The 24071-nt window shown below is 42.7% G+C and overlaps 1 long non-coding RNA gene across 2 annotated transcripts; it reads right to left on the bottom strand.

Annotated features, from left to right (window-relative positions):
* Positions 1–13436: 13436 nt before the first annotated feature.
* LOC138796862 (uncharacterized) lies at positions 13437–18042 on the bottom strand. Of its 2 annotated transcripts, none has more exons than XR_011363830.1 (2): positions 17964–18042; positions 13437–13604 (listed from the first exon to the last, which is right to left on the bottom strand). It is a non-coding gene; the product is annotated as an uncharacterized lncRNA (long non-coding RNA). The 2 variants fall into 2 exon arrangements; XR_011363831.1 differs by lacking the exon at positions 17964–18042 and adding an exon at positions 15224–15275.
* Between the last annotated feature and the right edge of the window lie 6029 nt (positions 18043–24071).

The following is a 24071-nucleotide window of genomic DNA, read 5'->3' on the forward strand; positions in this document are numbered from 1 at the left end:
CAGTCTACTTACGCTTCCCGAGCGCCCTACGTAGCGATCTGACAGCGGTCTTTTACTTGGAAATCTTCGCCCAGCCCCGGACACCCCACAGAACCTTTTGGATCGGCAAAGAAAAGTGCAAAAATGAAGAAATCACCACTATCCCTGCTTTGGCTTGCTTCGGAAGTGCTCAGCGTTTCCCAGCGCGCAGCTAATCAGTGCGCTGCCTCGCCACAGTGCACTGTAGTGATGGGTAGTTCGTGAGTGATTAGTTCAAAATGAACTAATCTTCAGAGTGAACTAGTTCATCTAGTTCACCATCCTGACAGAGATTAGTTCATTATGAACAAAACAGAAAGTGGGAGGAGACAGTGATCCCTCATCCAGCTCCAGGAAACAAGCTCCCTGCTCTCACACTTGCTCTATAGCTCCTGATGCTGTAAAATAAAGTAGTAAAACACTATACCGCACACATCACATACAAATATAATAGTAATAATATTAATAAAATTGAAATTGCACAGTAGACAGACACAGCCCATATGTGTGTATGAGAGAGAGAGAGAGAGAGAGAGAGAGAGAGATAGTTTCTATGTGTGGTTCATGTCCCTCACCTGTCTTTGTGATTAGATCAGCCTCCTGGAGCCTAGAAGATCAGTCTTGCTAAAATCTTTACCCCCTGGCTCCTGTTCTGTACTCAAAATGGTGGCTGCTGATCTGCTTCTCAGCTCCCTCATACACATTCATTATGAGTCAGTACTCTACACTACCACAGGGGGCAGTGCTGGGCTCAGTGATATGCATCACATTGAACTAGACCTGATTCCTGATTCACTCTCAAACCATTTCATTCAGCAGTTCATCTAGTTCATTTAGTTCACAGGTCACATGATGCCTCTCTCTGATCAGCTCCTCATAGGATATGGCTGGAGAATCAGCAGGCTGTTTTTGGGGAAGATTTTCTTTGCCCCCATAGCAACCAATCACAGCTCAGCTTTCTGATATTGCTCTGGCAAGTGAAATCTGAGCTGTGATTGGTTGCTATGGGCAGAAAAGATACATTTACTGTAAGGCAGCTTGGTAAATCTCTAGTAATAATGTGTAGTTTACCACACATCTTGTTGGTGTGAAACTGTGAATACTGTCTATCACTGCTCAATACCAGAGACACTGCAAGAGACTATAAGGTGTGCAGATAATACACTGAAGAGAAAGAGAAGCTAGGTATGGAATCATTTCACACTTAGTGAAGATCAGAAGAAAGCAAAATGTTCCTACTGCTCAAATGTGATAAGTGTAGCTGGCGGTTCTGTGGGTAATCTGTCACGCCATTTAAATAGTAAGCATCCAACAATATCCACTACTAGGAGTCAACCACAACAACCAATCCCCACATTGTCTCATACACCATGTGAAGATGATGTTCAAGACAATCCACTTGAACCACCACAAGGCACAAGTGCAAATACAGATGTAAATCAAGTAGCTGCAATATGTTCCTCAGCTGTACAAACAACAAACTACCATAGGTAGTTACTTCAGCAGCAATAAACCATTGTCTGTTAGGCGATCAAAACAGTTGGATGAGCAGCTGCTAAAATTTATTATTATGGGTTTCCACCCATTTAGTATTGTGGAGGAGAAAGAGTTCAAAACGCTAGTACATACACTTTGTCCAGGATATAATCCTACCACACGAAAAACCGTGTCTAGCAGTTTGCTATTGCAACTGTACAATAGCACTTTAGAGAGAGTGTGATTTCATTTGCAAGACTCTGATGCAGTTTGCTTAACTACAGTTTCGTGGACCTCATTAAATAACCAAAGTTCTATTGCTGTCACAGCTCACTTCATCAATACAGCATGTGAGCTACGTTCAGTGCTGCTAGAATGCCTTGAAATGCAGGAAAGGCACAGTTCTGAAAATCTTTGCAGGCGATTGAAGGACACAGTCCGTGAATGGGGGTTGGAAAATAAAGTGGTGGCTGTTGTCACAGACAATGCAGCTAATATTGTGGCAGGGGTCAGGATGTCCAACTGGCGACATCTACCATGTTTTGCGCATTGTGTAAACTTGGTTGTTCAGGCTGGAATTTCTGTTAATGACATTAACAGCATCATTAATAAGATAAAAGGTATTGTAGAATTTTTCAAAAAAAGTTCACATGGCCTTTCGAAAGTACATGATACCCAAAAACAAATGGGATTACCAGAACTGAAGCTCACCCAACATGTCCCTACTAGGTGGAACTCAACTTTGGACATGATATCCAGAATTGTCAAAATAAAGAATGCAGTAGTTGCCACCTTGGCTATGCTACATACAGAACTCAGTACCCTGACATCACATGAGTGGACTGTTGCAGAAAAAGCAATAGAAGTGTTGCAGATTTTTCAAGAAGTCACAGCAGAAGTTAGTGCTGAAAAATCTGTGCCCAGATCAAAAGTCATATTATTTGTCAAAATAATGAACAGGAAAATGGAGCCATTGCAGAGGGATTCAACAATTTCAGAAATACAGTCAATGGTGACAACACTAAAAACATAAGTTGCGACACGATTCCGGGACCTGGAAGACAACGAACATAACAATCAGGCAACACTTTTAGACCCAAGATTTAAAAAGTACGGGTTTTCTGATAATGCAAAATTTAATCTGGTTTACGAAAATCTGAAGAGAAAAGTATGTGGTATAAGAATTGCTGAAGAGAGACCAGCAATATCTGTGGACGAAGCACAGACATCACAATCTTCCTCAAGCTTATGGGAGGATTTCGACACAGAGGTGAGAAATGTCACTACCGTGCAGAATCCAGTGGCAGCGGGAATTATAGAACTGGACAAATATATGCAACAACCACTTTTACAGAGGAAGGCAGATCCACTACTTTGGTGGATTGAAAGAAAAGCCATTTATCCAAGACTTTTTCAACTGGCAAAGCGGCGACTGTGTATTATGGCCTCCTCTGTTCCCTGTGAGAGAATATTTTCAAAAGCCGGACAAGTTGTCACTAAGAGAAAAACAGATTAAAAACTTCCAAAGTTGGACAAATCCTGTTCTTGAATCATAATATGAACCTATAAGTTATTGAAGCCATATAGGATGTAACTTTTGTTCTACCTTAATGTTTCTGTTCTGTGGGATTTTCTATATTTAACATAGGTGTTTTGTAGTAAATTACCTATATAGTGACAAATTAATATGTTAGCTAGATCAGACAAAAATTGGGCTGTATAGCTGTGTTTTTCATAAATAAAGATGAGAAGTCTTGCTTTGAACTGTGTAACTGTCTGCTTGCCTGCCTTGGACTAAGACAGAAACTGTCAGGTTTTCACCACCCCCTCCCCAGCACTGCACCCATTCCAGCAAGAAAGGGGGGGGTCACTTAACCCCTTCCTTGCTGGGATGGGTGCAGTCTGACATCAGTCTGGCCCCCAAGGGGTTAAGGGGGATGCAATGCACCCTCCCTTAACCCCTTGGGGGCCAGACTGTAAGCAGCGATCTGTAAAGATGCTGCATGCTGTAAGGAGCACAACACCGCTCACAATGATGGGTGTTGTGCTCCTGTTTGTGATTTACAGATTGCTGCTTACAGTCTGGCCCCCAAGGGGTTAAGGGAGGATGCATTGCATCCCCCTTAACCCCTTGGGGGCCAGACTGATGTCAGACTGCACCCATCCCAGCAAGGAAGGGGTTAAGTGACCCCCCTTCCTTACTGGGATGGGTGCAGTGCTGGGGAGGGGGTGGGGAGAGCTGTATACTCACCCCGATGTGTCCTCTTCGCTGGTCCGCAGCACAATGAAGTCACTGTGCTGTGGAACCGCTAATTATATGTGCGCTGAGCCGATCAGCCAATCAGCTGAGCGCACATATAATTCAAAATGTTTCTTCTAATAATGCTATTGTGATAACATAATTAGAAGAAACAGTTGATGTTTTCATTAAAGTAAAGTGATGATTAGTACAGAATGCTCTATTTACCGGGAATATGAATTAACGGCTTAATGGAGCTTCCTGTACTAATTAATATTTAATTAATAAAACACATTTTTTTGTTGTAATAAAATCAGTTTCGTTGTTCAATAATTTAATTTAACGAATCCATCATTGTGCAATTAAATATACTGTCAAAAAATAAATATATATATAAATATACATTTATTTATATATATATTTATTTTAACAGTATATTTAATAGCAAAATGATGGATTCGTTTAAATTTAATTATTGAACAGCAAAAGAGACTTTATTACAACGAAAATGTGTTTTATTAATTAAATATATTAACCATGAGAGGCATCGGCATTACTACAGAGGATCGCAAACCCCGGTAATAGCGATTCCTGTAAACTGTTTCCCTGCTTTCCCAGATGCATCCAGAGGTGTTTGCATCACTTTCTTAAGATTTTATTTGTTATTTTTAGTTGAACCAGATTTCCAAGTAAATCACCGTATGTTTTCAGCCGCATGTCTATTTTTTCCCACTGCCATAGTTTCAGCCGCACATTACCAGCCGCGTAAAAAATACAGCCGCACAGATACATAGGGCCACATGTATCATCCGGTGAACGGATGATTTTCGTCGGAAAGTGCCGATTTGCGTATTTTTTTATTCGCAAATGGCCGATTTGCGAATAAAATATTTGCAAATCGGCACTTTCCGCCGAGTACGCCAGGGGGGCGGAAAGGGGGCGTGTAGTGGGCGGAACGGAGGGCGCGGACTCAGAGTCCGCGCGATTTACCATCCATTCCGCCCAAACCTACTCCAGTCCTCAGCTGGCGTAGGTTTTCGGCGGTGCGCACCGGCGCGCACGGGATTTATGTAGAGGCAGTTCGCCTCTACATAAATCTCCGTAGCGCCGGAGCTGCGGGGGCATTTATAAGTCCGGCGTAAAAAACGCCGGACTTAATAAATGCCACCCATAGTGTGAACATACCCTAAAGCAGCAAAGTGCCACTTCGTTCCTTCTTGTGCATTATAAATGGACTTTTGACTGTGAAATAGAGCAAAACCAGTGGCTGTGTGCAGGCCTGTATTTAGAGTTCATGCTGCCCTAGGCACTTTGCATGCCGAGGCGCCCCCCCCCCCCCCCCCGGCGAACTAGTGCCCCCTTCCCCTCGGCACTGGCAGGTTACATGCATGGTGTATACCCTGGCACAGCTGGCAGGCCGGCACTCCAGCACCCAGTACTACTGAGCAGCACCCCCCGACTGTCAGTAGTACTGGGGTGCCCTTTTGCTTGATGCCCGCTCTTCTCATCATCAGACGTGATGGAGGAAGGAAGGAGGGCGGGGACTTAATTTGGGGACAGCTTCTGTCCAGTGTCGGACTGGGGCACCTGGGGCCCACCAATATAGAACCAGTGAAACGCGACATGCTGACCCGCTCCTTTCCTGGATTCATCTGTATCTGTGACAAATCTCAGAACACCCTCCATTTATACAGCTCTCAGGGTATGCTGGGATTTGTAGTCTCTGAGAGGACAACCCTTTAATAAATCACTGTGTGCAGAGTCTCCTGGTGGCTGCAATCTGTGGGTGACAACCATCAGCCCTGAAGGTCCAGCAATACATCTGTCTACACTGTACTACAACTCCCAGCATATCCTGAGGGCTGCAGACTGTCAGTACATGCTGGGAGTTGTAGTGCATGCAGCTGTTAGGTCCTAGGAGGCTTGGTGGAAGATCAGAATACATAGATCTGTGGGGGCTCAGTGCAGGGAAGTGACCCCAGAACATCACTAATAGGGGATAGAACAACAACATCTACTCCTATCCCCTATTAGTGATGTTCTGGGGTCACGTCCCTGCACTGAGCCCCCACAGATCTATGTATTCCTATATGTCGTATAATGCACCTAGGACCCAACTAGAACAGCTGCAGGCACTACAACTCCCAGCATATCCCGAGGGCTGCAGACTCAGTACATGCTGGGAGTTGTAGTGCCTGCAGCTGTTGTAGTTGGGTTCTAGGTGCATCATACACTGGATGATTTGTGGGAGATCAGAATACATAGATCTGTGGGGGCTCAGTATAGGGAAGTGACCCCAGAACATCACTAATAGGGATAGGGGGAGATGTTTTTGTTGTATCCCCTATTAGTGATGTTCTGGGGTCACTTCCCTGCACTGAGCCCCCACAGATCTATGTATTCTGATCTCCCACAAAGCACCTAGTGTATAGGACCCAACTACAACAGCTGCAGGCACTACAACTCCCAGCATGTACTGAAAGTCTGCAGCCCTCAGGATATGCTGGGAGTTTTAGTACCTGCAGCTGTTGTAGTTGCATTCTAGTTTAAAAGTTTGTGCTAGTGTACTGTAGTGACCGCGGGGCTGTGTCAGTACACTACCGCAAACCATACACTGACCCATTTAGACCCCAATGGTACACAGGCTCTGCACACTATAGAAGTGATTACAGTGCAGTTACTAATGACTCACAGGTGACGTCTTCTCCGATTGCCGATTTTCTTTCTTCTCCATCTGGTGCAGCCATCATGATGACTTCTCCGACCACAACTCGTCTGCAGGCGGGCAGAGCAGGGTGACTGGGGAAGGGAGGCAGCTGGGGGTAACTGGGGAAAGGAGGCAGCTGGGGATGGCAGGAGGAACAGCTGGGGTGACAGGGGGAGGGGGAGAAGCTGGGGAGTAGCTGGAGTGACAGGGGGAGCAGGAGAAGCTGGGGAACAGGGGGAGCAGCTGGGGCGATGAAGGCAGCTGGGGCAATGGGGAGAAGCTGGGGCGACAGGGGGAGAAGATGGGGTGGCAGAGGGAGGGGGATAAGCTGGGGTGACAGGGGGAGGGGGAGAAGCTGGGGAACAGGGGGAGCAGCTGGGGCGACAGGGGGAGGGGGAGCAGCTAGGGGTGGCAGGGGGAGAAGATGGGAGGGCAGCTGGGGTGGCAGGGGGAGAAGCTGGGGTGACAGGGGGAGAACCTGGGGCGACAGGGGGAGAAGCTGGGGAACAGGGGGAGCAGCTGGGGCGACAGGGGGGCAGTCGGGTTAACAGGGAGGGGAGAAGCTGGGGAACAGGGGGAGAAGCTGGGGCGACGGGGGGAGGGAGCAGCTAGGGGTGTCAGGGAAAGGCGGAGAAGCTGGGGAACAGGGGGAGCAGCTGGGGCGACAGGGGGAGGGGGAGCAGGGGGAGAAGATGGGAGGGCAGCTGGGGTGGCAGGGGAGCAGCCGGGGGGGGCAGAGGGAACAGCCGGGGGGGGCAGAGGGACCAGCCGGGGGGGGGGGGGCGCAGAGAGACCAGCTGGGGGGGATGCAGGGGGACCAGCGGGGGGGGGGGGATGGCAGAGGGACCAGCTGGAGGGGGGCACAGGGACCAGCGGGGGGGGGGGGGGCGGTGGATTAGCCGGCCGGCAGGGACAAAGGCAAGCTGGGAAGGAAGGTCCCCCTATGCAGGGCCGGCGTGAGCTTCCGGCGCAGACTGTCACACAGGCCGGAAGCTCACATTGCAGCCCCGCGATGCCCAAACTTCCCTGCTCAGCAGCGTGCGTGTGACGTCATCACGCCGCTGCTGAGCAGGGAAGTTCGGGCATCGCCATAATTGTAGTTGTATTGGGTTATTCTAATTAGGCTGTCTATCTCTCTGTCAATCAAAAGAAAAAAAACGATGAACATAAATGGAATTAAAATATGGGAACAGAACCAATATTACACACCATTATTTATGTATGAAATGTTCTAAAAATACATGACTGTTTCTGTACGCAGTACAATATTCAATTTATATAGGGTTGTACCAGAGCTCAGACTTAAAAGAACAAGGTTTATTAAGTGAACATTGAGCATCACCTGTAGTTCCTGGGGTCCCCCATACAATCCCAAGGTGTCAATGATGGTCACACAGTATAGGAGCTGTGCACAGTATACATATTAGGGGTGTCATAAAATTTCAGAACTGTTGGCCTATCAGGTTAGACAATCAATATAAAAGTAGTGGGGGGATGCACAGGTGTGCACTTTGGCCCCTTTAAAAGTTACGGTAAACATAAAAAAAAACAAGGACTAACAACAAGTAGTGAAGTTGTGTTTTTTTCCCATTCAACCATACACAATAAAATTAATAAAATTACCAATATCTGCAATGTCTAGGGCCACATTCACACATCTGTAGCACTGTCCACAGCCATGGATCACAGCTACATATAGCACTACGGATGTGCATCAGCAACTGCCAGCAACCCGTCCACACTGGCACTGACCCCTTCATTCATTATAGGTGCTGCAAAGTTATGGCCTGGCCAGTATTTTTTGCGGCACGGATCCTGCTTTCAACATATATACAGAACATAACATGAACAGATATGTGTAAAGGGCCATAGAATGGGTATGCAAATGCGGACAAATTTAACGCATGTGTGAAGGAGGCCTAACAGTCTGAAAAAATTGCTATTCTTAGGTCATTGGCCTCCTAAATAAATGATATAAAAAGAGAACAAAAAGTTATATGTATATAGTGATATAAAGTGTTTTTTTTGTAGGGTGGGTTCGCACGTCAAGGAATCGGAATGGATTTCACGCTGCAAGTTCGCAGTGAAATCTGCTTTGATTCCCCTACTGTCAGTTTCAATAGGATGACATACTCGCTGCGAGTATGTAAGCGGCAGCCCCCTTAACCCCTGCAGCTCGGTGCATACATTACCAGTTTGCACTCCAGCTTGTTCGGTGGCTGTCAGTGCACTGATTGGCTGAGCCGGACATCCAGACGCCAAAAGCCACAGAACAACCTGAAGTGTGGACTGGGCAATGTATGCACTGAGCCGCAGGGGTTAAGGGGGCCGCTTCTTACATACTCATAGTGGGATGGCAATTCCACTGCAAGTATGTAATCCTATTGAAACTGACAGTATGGGAATCGCAGCAGATTTCCCTGCGAACTTGCAGCGTGAAATCCACTGCAATTATTAAGTGTGAACCCACCCTTAAGCATTAAAACATAACAAAAACAAATGCATCAAACATTGCTGTAATTGCACCAACCAAAAAAAAAATGTAATACGTCATTTATACCACATGGTGAACGCAACCTAAAAAACAATGGAGGAATGGCTTTTTTTTCCTTATTTTACTCCACAAAATAATTGTTTAAAGCTTCTCAACACATCAAATAGTGCCATTAAAAATAACAATTTGTCTTGCAAAGAGCACACCCCTATTTGGCTCTGTCAACACAATAGAAAACATCATTTTTGGAAGGTAAATATGAAAAAATGAAAATGTCACTACTGAAATGAAATAATAATGGGGTTTACCGAGCAGCAAGAACAGCAAATAAATACATATTACCATGATGTGACACTAAATCCACACAGTGACAGAAAACAAAATCTATTAGTCTAGTAAAGCTATATCTAAGGCTCTGGAAACCAGGAGCACACAGTAAAAGCCATTATTTTCAATGTAGAAGACTTGGACCAGTAGTTTATCTTCCCAGGAGCGGCTGCCAAAATCACTCCAAGGGCACAGTAACTAATCTAGAAAATCACTAAATATTTCATGAGAATACCCAAAGAATTGCAGTGGTCTCTAGCAAGAAGCAAGGTCAATGGTAGTAATTCCAAAGTAATAAAGACAGTTAAAGGACTAGTTAAGAGTACTAAGGAAACCTCTGCTATCCACTGATAACATAGTGTCACCTTTGTATTTGCAAGCACAAAAACACTGAAATAATTTCAAAGCTGTAGGTTACATTGCTTTATGAATATACTGTACGTGTGTCAAAAAAGACCATGTGGCATAATGTGAATACAGACTTTCACAGTAAAAACGTTAATATCACAAATCAGGCTCTGTGATGTTTTGTGATGGTGAGGAGATCTGAACAACTTGCCACTATGGAACACACTATGAATACTGCAGTATACCAGAAATTCTTTGAAGGGAATGTTCTGTCTGGCCTGCTTTTCTGTGACTGGCAAAAAAGTCAGTGTAGCTTAGATTCACTGTCCATATCTAAGCTTTTTTTTTTATTTTCCCATCTATAGAGTTGTATGAGGGTTGAATTTTTGCACCATTAGGATAAGATAAGATAATCCTTTAATACTGCCACCATGGGGGAAATTCAGTGTGTTACAGCAGCATAGATATTACACATACAAATAGCTAAAGGGTAAAGTAAAGGCATTACTATTAAAGTAGACAAAGAGAAGAAAAGGTAAAAAGATACAATAAGAACATTAGACTATTTTAGTTCTTTTTATGGAATGATCTCTGCATGGGTCGGTGTTGGTTGTACAGCCTAACCGCTGCAGAAAGGAAGGACTTCCGATATCGCTCCTTCTCGCACTTTGGGTGAATTAATCGGTCACTGATAGTACTGCCCAGTGCTATCACAGTCTCGTGCATAGGATGGGAGTCATTCTCCAATAAGGACAGGGCTGGCCCTTCTGATCAGCTTGTCCAGTTTGTTCCTATAACTGGTTGATATGCCGCTCCCCCAGCAGGCCACTCCGAAGAAGATGGCTGATGTCACTACAGAGTTAAAGAAGGTCCTAAGGAGTGCCCCCTGGACTCCAAAAACCCTTAGCCTCCTGAGCAGGTAGAGCCTGGTGTGGCCCTTTCTGTACACTGTGTCCATGTTTTCAGCCCAGTCCAGCTTATTATTGAGGACCACACCCAGATATTTATACGTGTTCACTGTGTCAATGTCCGTCCCCTGGATGTCCACTGGACTTGGAGGAAATTTGCGCTTGCGGAAATCCACCACCATCTTTTTGGTCTTTCCAGCATTAATCCTCAGGTGGTTCTGCTGGCAACAATCAACAAAATCTCTGTTCACCTCTCTGTACTCCCTGTCGTCTTCACCTGTGATGAGGCCTACTATTGCAGAGTCATCAAAGTACGGGAAGGGAGCAAGAACTGTATACTCTGATACATTTTAGCGGTGGTCTAGGATCCAGTTTGAGAGATGGAGATCCCCTCCAACAAAGACCAGCTTGTCTCTCAGTATCCTCGACTGTATGGTGTTAAAAGCACTCGAGAAACCGAAGAACATTATTCACACAGTGTTCCCCGGTTTCTCCAGGTGAGAAAGGGCTCTGTGTAGAAGGTGGATGATGGCATCATCCACCCCAATGCCCGGCCGATAAACAAAATGGAAAGGGTCCATGGCTGGGCTCACTAGAGGGCGGAGATGTGTGAGAACCAATATCTCCAAGACCTTTATCAAGTGGGATGTCAGTGCTACAGGTCTATAGCCATTCAGGTCCCTTGGATGTGGTGTCTTTGGAACTGGTACCACACATGATTTCCACAGTTGTGGTACAATTTCTAGCTTCAGGCTCATATTAAACATATATGTAATAATACCACACAGCTGGTTCCCATAAGTCTAAAGTAGCCGGGCACTGATGCCATATGGCCCTGCAGCCTTTCCAAGCTTGAAATTTCTGAGTTCCTTTCTCACCCGGACACTTGTGAAGATCAGCCTGGAGTCAGATGACTGACTGTTACATTCACTGATCTGGAGGTGAGAGCTCCCAGTAGGAGGTGAGATCACTGTTAGGGTGGTATTACACGGAACGATTATCGTTTGAAAAATCGTTAAATCGTTCGGATTTGAACGATAATCATTTCGTGTAATAGCAGGCAACGATTAAACGATCCGGACCTATTTTTATTGTGTGATCGTTCGCACATCGTTTGGTGGAATAAGAATTCACAGCTGAAACGTACGCAATAGCGACGACTAAACGACCACAAGAACGATCATAAATGATTATCATGATCATTCGTGTACTTGGGCGAACGATTTCGGGTCGTTTGCCTTAGCGGTCGTTTAGACCGTTAATCGTTAGTCGTCGGAAAATTGCTTGGTGTAATAGTACCCTTAGTGTAGGAGAGGGGACTGATGCTGGGGTGGGAGGAGCTGGTGTGTGATCAAACCTATTGAAGAATAGATTGAGCTCATTAAGCCACTTTGTATCTCCTTCTACCTGGGAGACAGGCTGTCTGTGTCCAGAAATTGACCTGTTCTATTGGAATACATCGATTCATCTGTGATTTGTCACTACAGTCTGTGAATGCAGATCTGTCACCTCTATACCACCAACAACGCAAAGTGTTTCTATTTAAAGACCACTAAGTTTTGACAGCAGCATTTAAATGTTTAAATGACCAACATCAGTGATACCACTGATATCGTCATTAGTAGCGGATGTCAGCTACAGATGGAAGTTGACATCCACCGCGTATGGAGCAAGCTCAGCTTCTAAACCCGCTTTATACTACCCTTCAGGTCCACTGACAAAAAAAGCTGGTTTAGCAACGTGAAGGTGTTAAAACCCAAAGTTGTACATTTTGCAGTAATTTTTGGTGGAAAAGTACTTTGAAATTTCCCCACAGTGAATCCCCACGTTTCTACCCCTGAAGACAGAAGTCAGGAGGTCAGGACAGGCAGCAGGCAGGAGCACAAGGTAATACATAATTTAAAAAAAAATCAACAATCCTGCACAATATTTTCGTCAGTTACGTCCCACTGAAAGAACTGGGCAGACCTTACAGATCTTCATATCTGGACACATATCTGGGATTTAAACACAATAACCCTGTAGATATAACTTCCAAGATCTGAGGTCAAGAACCAAATCAGAAAACACTGCATATTACAAAGCTAAAGTTTAAGCTGCTCTCTCATACACATACATAGTCTGTGCTATATGATGGACTAATTTAAGTACTGTTTGGATCTTTTTTTTTTTATTAAATGTAGCATTTGCTTTGCTCTTGGGAGAATCTTTAGAGTTAATTCTGTCACTTACATACCAGTTTAGGATGAGGATGACATGTAAAGCATCTGTCTTTATTATTCTACAATTTCTTGCTTCCCATTTTGACAGCTGGATTAATTTGTCAGTTCATTTGTAATAAGAGCCGGTTTCAGTAGACATTATGCTAGAACAGCCTGTCATTAAACCTATATTTTATTATCTTTGCTTATTCTGTTATCAAAGGATTTTGTTCCCCAAGAAGAAACAAACGTGTCATTTTCCTATCTACCTTATATAGACCACATATACAACTTACAGATGCCCACAGAAATACACTGGGTGGCTTCTACAGCAAACAATTATTAAGCCCTATTCTTTTAAGCTTTTGAGTTCTATGACTTCTTTGTTCACTATTTTTAAATGCATTTCATTGCGATCCATGCTGATGATAGGATAGTTGTAAACCAGTGGGGGAAGCAATGACTATCTTAGGAAATAGACTAAGTACATGGGGAGTTGAGCAAAATTGCCAGATGGCTTAAAACAGCAGCAGTCGGCACAGGATCCAAACTATAAAATGTTACACCTTTAAAGGATGAAAAGTATTAGTAATGTGCTGGCTCCCTGCATGAAAAGTGTAGAAGTGACCCAGTTACAGCATGGTGCAGGCAGGGGGTAATGATTCCTGATTTTGAGGTTCATGTTGCCTTGTAAATATTTGAAATGAAACGGTAGAACTCACATAGACCTTTCTTTTATTTTGTCTTTGTTCCTAGAAAATAGATAATAAAAGATAATTCCAGTAATTACAGTACAGTGGCAATAAAAAGTCTTCCTCCTGTTTGGCATCTACCACATTTTGTTTTCTCACATCAGGAAATCAGGATGGATCCGTCTGAGTGTTTTCTGTGTTGTAAAAAAAATATATAGAAAGAGTTACACAACTTTTTATTGAAACACCAGAAGACTCAGAAACAGCAAATCATGCAGGATGTCTCTTTCCATGTGATAACATGTAGAGAAAGGTTTGCATGGCTGCCAATGAGTTTCTCTAATTGTCACCATTAAAATATATACCTATTGGAAACTATATCGAGTGTAATCTCTTGTGAGAAGGGACTCCACTGCTTCTGTTTGAATTGCTCAATAGTTTGTTACTCTGTAATTTCTTGTCTGTACACAAGTGTTGTGGAATATGTAGGTGCTATATAAAGAATATTATTATTTATATTAGGGAATTTTGAGCTAAGGAGGGTGGGTTTCTTATTTACTTCTCTTATAAGAGGCTACAAAGACTGAGTCTCATTATAGAAGACCCACCATTTTTTAAATGGGCCATGGGTAAGGGTATATTCACACTGAGTAAAAGAGGCGGAATTGACATTGTCAATTCTTTGAGCAGAGAGCGGTGGAAGCGGACGCACGCGAGCCAGCCAACTGGGAATTTCGTTTTACCCAGTGTGAATGGGCCCTTAGGGTATGGTCACACATACAGGATTTGCAGCAGACTTGATGATGAAGATTTGATGCTGTGTTCATTTATCTGCTGTGGATCTGCTGCTATACGGTGCGTGTGAAGCTTCCCTTATACTGTATTTCTCTTGTAATGGTGCTGCAGGAAAATACTTGTGCGCTCCCCATCTAAATAACAACTGATTACTGCGAATTCCATCAGCGGGTCACCCTGTGATGAGATGGGAGCAGGGGCGGATTAACTTTACCATAGGCCCCGGGCTGTTCACCAAGCCTGGGCCCCCCCACCCCACTGTAACTATGGCGGCACTAGCCTGGCGTTCATAGTACAGGATAGATAATGTCATGATGTCCTGATCTGTGCAAAATTGCCATTAAAAAACAGTGATTGTTTTGCAAATCATGGCAGAAGTGTAGCCAGGAGACAGTACACCATTGAAAGTATGTCTTTTTGGGTGGTCATGGGCCCCCCAGGAGCTCAGGGCCCCGGGCTGCCGCCCAAAACGCCCCTATTATAATCCACTACTGGATGGGAGACCTTCAAAGTTGCCAAAGTTTCAATAAACTTTGGATACTTTAAAAGTAAAAGCAAATATAAGAAACTTATTAATGTATCTTATGTATTACTATAGTATTACATTGATCCATTAGATTGCTAAAGCCTGCCTCCCTTGCATGTCTGTGGAGCAAATCCTTGCAACTATAGCCCTAAAATGTGCATATAATTGCAGTTGTCAGTTTTGACAGTGATATTTAAACAGCTGTTAGCAATAACCATTAGCAGCAGCTGTCTGCTACAGGGAGCCACTGAGTATGGAGCCAGCCCAGCTCCTACGCGTGCTTCTAAACACCTTAAGAGCACCATGACAGTACACCATGGAGTCCTGAAGGGATAAATATAACTTGACACCCAAACTATAAAAAGCCCTAAATAGATAGGCCAAAATCTGACAATGTGTTTATCAGTTATTGTATACTACTATCAGGAAATAACAGTCCTGGATGATAATATGTTGCTGTTATGAATATTTTACCTGGCCTACTTTACTTACTTTGAGATCAGGAAATTCCATTTTCCCTTCATGTCAGCACTACTCTGTATTTGATTCACCATAAAGGGTTACAGACTTCATACCAAACCTCCAGGAAAACACTGACTTTGTTCTACTGATCTTTGACGGTAGGGATCTTAATTGGTGATTTTAATCCATTGAATATTGCTATGGCACCCAATGTGCCATCTTTTTGCTTGCACTTTGTTCTCTACAACCAGAGATAATCAAGGATTTTCACCTACTGACTGTAATTTGCCAGCGAGGTTGGTGGAAATAGTGGGATGCCAGATATACACTGATGGACCAGTGCTTGCTAACTCCAGAAACAATGATTAATCTGCACAGGTCAATTATTCATTGCTTGGAAGAACATCAAAGAGACTGAGAACCACACGATATGCTACCAGCTTCTAAATCAAAGTAAGATAAAACCAGTATTAATGCTGGAGATATATCACTTATAAAATCATATTATTTCCACTGCCGGTTATGACAATCATGAAGACATTCTAGTTTCATGAAATAGTACTCAGTGATAATGTTATCACGGTAATCCCCTGGGAAAGCTGTGCATAAATTGATGTGTATCTAGGCAACCAGCCCAAAAATGTAAAAGTTCATATAGAAGATTTCCTTTTATAATCACACTGTACATGAGATTCAATATTATTAGGTTTAGATCACTCCTATCAGATATCATTGCCACCTGTACCTAAGAATAATAGAATTTAGTAGTGTTTTCTATGGTTAAACATTAAGCATATTCGTGGAGTGTATTAGACTATTATTATAAGTTACATATATACAGAGGGAAGAGATACCTAACAACGTGAGCTTTAGGTAAGTGCTAAAACAAAAAGGGGAGACATTTTTTAACCCTTTGAGGACCAGGCCCAAAACGACCCAGTGGACCGCGCAAATTTTAATCTTAGTGTTTCCGTTTTTTCCCTCCTCCCCTTCTAAGAGCTCCAGCACTTTCAGTTTTTTATCTACAAGCCATGTAAGGGCTTATTTGTTACAGGAATAGTTGTACTCTGTAATTGTGTCATTCATTTTACCATAACATATATGATGGAACCCCAAATATATTATTTATGAAGATATAAATTGGTGAAATCGCAAAAAAGAATGCAATATGGTAACGTTTGGGGGGTTCCTGTGTCTACGTAATGCACTATATGGTAACAGCGACATGATACTATTATTCTATAGGTCAGTCTGAACACAACCATATGCAGGTTTACACAGATTCTCTAATGTTATATATTTTTTTTTTAAATGAAATCCTTTTTTTTGGCAATTAATTATAAATAAAATGGGACTATTGTGACGCTTATAACGGTTTTATTTTTTCACCTATGGGGCTGTATGTGGTGTCATTTTTTCCGCCATGATCTCGTTTTTATTAATACCATATTTGTGAAGATCGGACATTTTGATCACTTTTTATAAAAATTTTTTCTATATAATGTAACATAAAATCGGTAATCCGCGCACTTTTTTCCCTCTTTCCGTGTACGCCATTTACCGTTCGCAATGACGCTTGTTATATTTTAATAGATCGGACAATTACGCACGCTACGGTATATTATATGTTTATTTGTTTATTTATTTTTATATGTTTTATTTATATAATGGGAAAGGGGGGTGATTTCAACTTTTATTGGGGGAGGGGTTTTGGGGTAGTGTGTTAGTGTTTTTAACTTTTTTTTTTTACACATTTGAAGTCCCTTTGGGGGACTTGTACATACATTAGTTTAATTTTTACACTGATCATTGCTATGCCATAGGCATAGCATTGATCAGTGTTATCGGCGATCTGCTCATTGAGCCTGCCTGTGCAGGCTCAGTGTAGCAGATCGCCGATCGGACCGCACTGGGGCAGGTGAGAAACCTCCGGCGGTCCGTTTCAACGATCGGGACCACCGCAGTCACACTGCGGGGGTCCCGATCGGTAAGTGACAGGGGACTCCCCCTGTCACTTACACTTAAACGCCGCGGCGTTTAAGGAGTTAATGACACGCGGCAGCGCGATCGCTGCAGCGTGTCATTACCGGTGAGGTCCCGGCTGCTCACTGCAGCCGGCCCCCACCTCCTATGAAGCGCGCTCCGCTCCGGAGCACGCTTCATAGCAGGAGAAACACCCAGGGCGTACAGTTACGCCCTAGGTCGTCTGGGGACAGACTTCCATGGCGTAACTATATGCCCTGGGTCGTCTAGGGGTTAATTCTATTTACACATAGAGATTTTATTTACGATAGACAGAATGGAAAATCTCTAAAAATTAAAACTCGCATGTAAAAATCGCATAAAAAACGCAGCGTTAAAGAAGCTACGTGTGAAGCTATGGTACGTGTGAAGCTACCCAAAAGGTTAGTAGCATAATTGTGTATATTGTGTCTTACCATATAGGATTAAAAATCCTCTTCTACAATACACGTTACACAAAGATATGATGGAAAATGTATACTTGTTTGTGTATTTAGATTTGATGTCTTCCCTGCTGTACATCATGTATCTGTGCCAAATTTATCAAAATAGCATGTTTGTATATAATTTTTTATGCAAAAAATGTATTCATGTCGTTAGTACTTTTATGTTTTGATCTGTATGTTAACCCCCCCACCCCCACCACTCTCTCTCTCTCTCTCTCTCTCTCTCTCTTTCTCGCTATTTATATTGCTCTGGAATTAATAGTGCTTTAAAATCCATTATAATATTCCCCTCATTGACTTACTTTGTGTTACTTTACATTTGCTCTTTTCACCTAATTAAATATGAGGGGAGGTTTATCAAACATGGTGTAAAGTGAAACTGGCTCAGTTGCCCCTAGCAACCAGTCAGATTCCACCTTTCATTCCTCACAGACTCTTTGAAAAATGAAAGGTGGAATCTGATTGGTTGCTAGGGGCAACTGAGCCAGTTTCACTTTACACCATGTTTAATAAATCTCCCCCATAGTGTTGTGCTCAGATTCCACACTGTAATAAGAACTCAGTTATAAAAGGCCTAGGCCTATCTATCTATCTATCTATCTATCTATCTATCTATCTATCTATCTATCTATCTATCTATCTCCTATTTATCTATCTCTTTATCACATATTAGTCTAATTTCTATCGGGCAGTATGAGGATTGTTCTGTAGCTGATAGGCCTAGAATGGGGCACATATACTAGCTACAGGCTACAGCAAATTTTAGGAGTTATGTTTCACCCTTTGAAGACCAAGCCCAAAATTACCCAGTGGACCGCACAAATTTTCTTTTTTGTGTTTTTGTTTTTCCCTCCTCTCCTTCTAAGAGCTCCAGCACTTTCAGTTTTCTATCTACAAGGCCATGTACAAGTGCTTGTTTTTACAGGAATAGTTGTACTTTGTAATGGCGTCTTTCATTTTACTATAGCATGTATGACGGAATCACAAATATATTATTTATGAAGATATAAATAGGTGAAATCGTAAAAAAGAAAGCAATATGGTAACTTTTGGGGGGTTCCTGTGTCTACGTAATGCAATATCCAATAAAAGTGACATGATACTATTACTCTATAGGTCAGCCCAAACACAACCATATGCAGGTTTACACATATGTTGTATATTTTTTATTAATGAAATCCTTTTTTTTGGAAAACATTTATTAATAAAATGGGCCTATTGAGAGGCTTATAACAGTTTTATTTTTTCACCTACGGGGCTGTATGGGGTGTTATTTTTTCCGCCATGATCTCTAGTTTTTATTAATACCATATTTGTGAAGATCAGACATTTTGATCACTTTGTATTATTTTTTTTTATATAATGTAACAAAAAAATCGGTAATCCTGGCACTTTTTTCCCTCTTTTCGTTTACGCCGTTCGCCGTCAGTAGTGACGCCTGTTATATTTTAGTAGATGAGACAGTTACGCATGCTACGATATATTATATGTTTATTTATTTTCAAATTTTTTATTTATAGAATGGGAAAGGGGGGTGATTTAAACTTTTATTGGGGGAGGGGCTTTGGGGAACTTAAAAAGACATTATTATTATTATTATTATTATTATTATTATTATTATTATTTTTTTTTTTTTTTTTACACATTTTAAGTCCCATTGGGGGCCTTTTACATACAATTGTTAGATTATGCACACTGATCATTGCTATGCCATAGGCATAGCACTGATCAGTGTGACAGGCGCTCTGCTGATTAAGCCTGCCTGTGGCAGACTTAATCAACAAATCGCCATCGGACCGTTAAAAAGATCGGGACCTCGGGCGTTTAAAGGGTTAATGACACAGTGCAGCGCGATCGCTGCAGCCTGTCATTAACAGTAAGGGCCGGGCTGCTTGTTGCAGCTGGCTCCCACTCCCTATGAAGTGTGCTTCGCTCCGGAGCGCGCTTCATAGGAAAAGACGTACCGGTACATCCAGGGTTGTCTGGGGACAGACTTCCAGGGCGTATCGGTACATCCTTGGTCGTCTTGGGGTTACAAAAAGACGACTGGGTTATTAAGACAATTGGGTTATTAAGACCCCCCTCACTTAGATAGATACAGCGGCACAGGAGTGATCAAAGTAGGAAATTCAAGTTCTTTCTAGTTAAATGGGCAATTTTGTTTCAAACAACTTTCATCTATTTTACAGAAATTGTGATTCCTAACATATTTGTAAATCACTTGATTTACCAAATGACTCCATGTCCCAGAAAAACTGCTCTAACATTTTCGCCACTAGGTGTCTCTCTTCATTTCAGTCTGCTAACCACTGCCTGTTGTCAGCTGTCTTAAGTATAAGACAGAGCATATTAACATAGAAGATTGTAGGCAGAAAAAAAGACCACTTGTTCCATCTAGCCTGCCCTATTAGTATTTCCTTTCTTATTATCTTAGGATAGATACATGTTTATCCGAGGCATGTGTAAATTCAGTTACTGTAGATGTACCAACCACATCTGAAAATTATGCCCCTTATTTTTGTGTTCAGTTTCTATTAAAGACACCTTCCTCTTAACCCCTTAAGGACAGAGCCAATTTCGATTTTTGCGTTTTCGTTTTTTCCTCCTTGTGCTTAAAAGGCCAAAGCACCTGGGACCACCAGGGACACCAGGGATGACGCTGCGTCCGGTAATCGGATGCAGCTGTCATGTTTGACAGCTGCATCTGATTACTGTATTAGCGGGCACGGCGATCGGACCGTGCCCGCTAATACCTGCGGTCCCGGGCTACAAGCGGCACCCGGGACCGCCGCGGTTCAGAGCGCGGCGACCCCGCTCTGAACGTCCTTAATGGCATCAGGGCGTAAATAAACGCCCTATGTCGTTAAGGGGTTAAACCTTGTTTAGTCTTATAACATATATAATAATAATAATAATAATAATAATAATAATAGGGCTCACAATCAAAATTTTTGGGAGGAAACCGGAGTACCCGGAGTAAACCCACGCAAACACAGAGAGAACATGCAAACTCTTTGAGCCACCATCTCCCTTTCCTCTTTTTTCTCGAGACTATACAGATTTAAATCCTTGAAGGGGTTGCCGGTGCTGTAGAGAGATGTCAGGGACATATACTTACCTGTTCTGCTCCGCCGTACCAGGTCCCGGGCCATCCACTCATTGCCGACACTGGTGATTTCAAAACATCTGTTGACGGGCCATTCTCAGTAGAAATTTATGTAATGGGTGGACCAGCATGAGTTAGTGCATCCCCGTAGATTACCGAAGAGAGCTGATTTTCATTGTCTGTAGTGGGTCTGTATCTTGCCATTGTGGTGAGCACAGACGTGGTTTGCTGACTAAAACACACCAACAACTGAGCACAAAGGTTTGGAGGTGGTGGCTATATATACCCTCAGGATAACAGCCTGGAATTCTCCAGAATATGTGGGCTGAGCTATAAATACAGGTATATAAAGTGCTAAATCAGAGAAAGTAAAAAAAAAGAGAGCAAATACTATATAGGCAGACTGGCACACCAATTGTATATAATACCAAAAAAACATTCCACATATAGAAAAAGCGGTATCCCTACTACTTGGATGCATAGTCCTCCTCTAGGTCAGCTTTCACCCAGTATTTCATCCACAAAGAACATTAAGTGAAGACAACATTTCCTCAATACAATTTTTTTTTTGTGCACCCCTGATTGTCCTCCCCTTCCCACACACCTGTATCTTCTTTCTTCATCCTCCTCCATAGTGCAGTGTACATACAGGACCTGCGGTGGCATCATAGTCACATGTCAAGGTCCCTGAGGAAGCCGCTGGGCGGCGGAACGCGTGGGGTACTCCTTCCCACCTCACCCACTTTCCATACCTTTTAGGACTGATATGGTTATCATCTCTATCCTTTCATTTTATCTATATACCATTGCGGTGTTGTTATAGGTTACAGAGATTCTGCCTAGGCAGCTTGGTTATACTCTAATATTGTGTATACAGTCCAGGGTCGGTGTGGTTGAATAGTCCTTGCTGGCACACCGGCAGGACTTATGTGGACATTTTAATTGTTTTTAATGTGGAGTGGTATTTGGGGTTTGTCTCCCTTTTGCTATACTCCTGCATGATTGATTTAGTGTTCATTTTTTGTATTTGTGGTAATATTATAATAAAGATTTTTTTGTGATGTGCTACCTCTTTGTGCATATGCTTTTGTTTTCTTTGGTTACATGTCAAGGTCCTTCACCATCTCTTTCCTGTACTGTCTCCTGGCTGCTGTTTAGCCCTGATTTGCGCAAAATCGCTGTAAAAATGCCGCGATTTTGCGCAAATTATAGCTAAACAGCAGCCAGGAGACAGTACAGTATGGGAAATAGCTCTTTTGATGAAGTAAAAATCGTCCCCTGTCTCCCCACACTGACAGAGAGCAGGAGGCTTCCAGGCTGCCTCATCAACTGTGATCCTTCTCTCTGCTCCCTGTGATGGCGCCCCCCTGGTCTAGGCGCCCGGGGCAGCTGCCCCCTTTGCCCCCCCAAGCTACGGCCCTTCCTCCCCTAATAAAAGTTTGAATCACGCCCCTTTTCCCAGGTTTTGAATAAAAATTAATTAATAAATAAACATGTTTGGTGTCGCCGCATGCGTAATCTCCCAAACTATTAATTAATCCCATTCCTGATCGCGCACGGTAAACGGCGTAGGCGCAAAAAAAAAACAAAGTGCAAAATTCAGCATTTTTGGTCGCATCAAATCCAGAAAAATTGTAATAAAAAGCGATCAAAAAGTCGCATATGCGCAATCAAGATACCAATAGAAAGAACACTTCATGGCGCAAAAAATGATATCTGACACAGCCCCATAGACCAAAGGATAAAAGCGCTATAAGCCTGGGAATGGAGTGATTTTTAGGAACATATATTTGTTAACAATGGTTTGAATTTTTTACCGGCCATCAGATACAATGAAAGTTATACATATTGTTGTAAATAAAAGAAATGCGTTTTTTTTTTTTTTTTTCAATTTCACCACACTTTGAATTTTTTTCTGGTTTCGCAGTGTACCTTATGAAAAATTTAGCCTGTCATTGCAAAGAAGAATTAGTGGCGCAAAAAATAAGGGCTCATGTGGGTTTCTAGGTGGACAAATGCAAGTGCTATGGTTTTTTTAAGCACAAGGAGGAAAAAACAAAAACGCAAAAATTGAAATATGCCGGGTCCTCTAAGGATTAACATGCCGGGGGCAAACCAAACTAGCAGAAAAGTATTAAATCCGAATCCAGAGAATAGTCAGGTAAACGAGCTAAGGTCAGAAAAGTCAGATAACAAAGCAGAGTCAGGTGAAACGCCAAGCATACTAGTAATAATAGCTAGCAAGCATTAACAGATCAAGGGGACATTATAGAGGAGCTAAGGTGCCTGGTCCAGAATGTGATTGGACCAGCCCCCTGGTCTCCAACCAAAGGCACCTGTATCAAAACACACTGACTGGCAGGGAGACCTGATAGTCAACACACTGTACAGAGGCGGATCTGTAGTGTCGCGGACCTGTGGTGTACCTGATTGCCAGGGATGCTGTTGTGTATCTGTGAACTCACCCGGCAATCGGTGGTAGAGCTGAAAGATCGGATGTGCTCCTGCATCATGCGGCTCCTGGGGCAGGTCCCTGTAAGTCTGGGGAAGCGTTCCGGATGGCGTGGAAAATGCCGCTGGAGTGAGGTCAGGTAATTCCCTAACATTCTGTTTAAAAGAATTTTCACTGCATTTGTGGTTCCTTCATTCATCATAAGAAAAAGCAGCCCAAAAATATTTTATGAAAGTAGTAAATACATATGATATGATGCATTTTAAATACCTAGTTGAAATGTACAGTCTTTCTTTGTATTTGCTATAAGGCTGTCCACTGCCTGTTTGCTGAAGAGAAACAAAGGTAACTTTGCCCATGTTTTATGATTTTTAACTCAGCTGGGATGCTTTTCTAGTCAGTTTCTACTGCTGAGAAGTATTTGATGAAAATCTTAAAAGCAATTGAGTGGTCTAAACTATCGACTTTTATCCATTTTTATCAGCAACTATTTGTTCTTTGAAGATTTTACCTGGGAGGCTTTAAATTGCCATTGCTATTCTATATTAAGATAAAAATTTTAAGTTTTCAAGGACACAGTGTTCCCGTCATTCTGCTGAAAAGTTACTGAGCAAGTAAGTTACCAAATGTGCCATAAATCCTCTGTGTCAATTACACGAAGAGACTCCAAATAAAACATAGATCAATCCGTTCAGTTTAGCCCTCCTAAGAGAAACATACTGAGAGACTAGTAGAGCTTTCAAAAAGACAAAACACGCTGCTCCACATTAAACAGGATGATTCTAATGGCCAGGGAGCGCACCATGAAAAGATGTTGACAAATGGAATATGTAAATGCTATATGTCATGGTT

Source organism: Dendropsophus ebraccatus, chromosome 7 (assembly GCF_027789765.1).
Source record: "Dendropsophus ebraccatus isolate aDenEbr1 chromosome 7, aDenEbr1.pat, whole genome shotgun sequence".
Classification (NCBI taxonomy): Eukaryota; Metazoa; Chordata; class Amphibia; order Anura; family Hylidae; genus Dendropsophus; species Dendropsophus ebraccatus.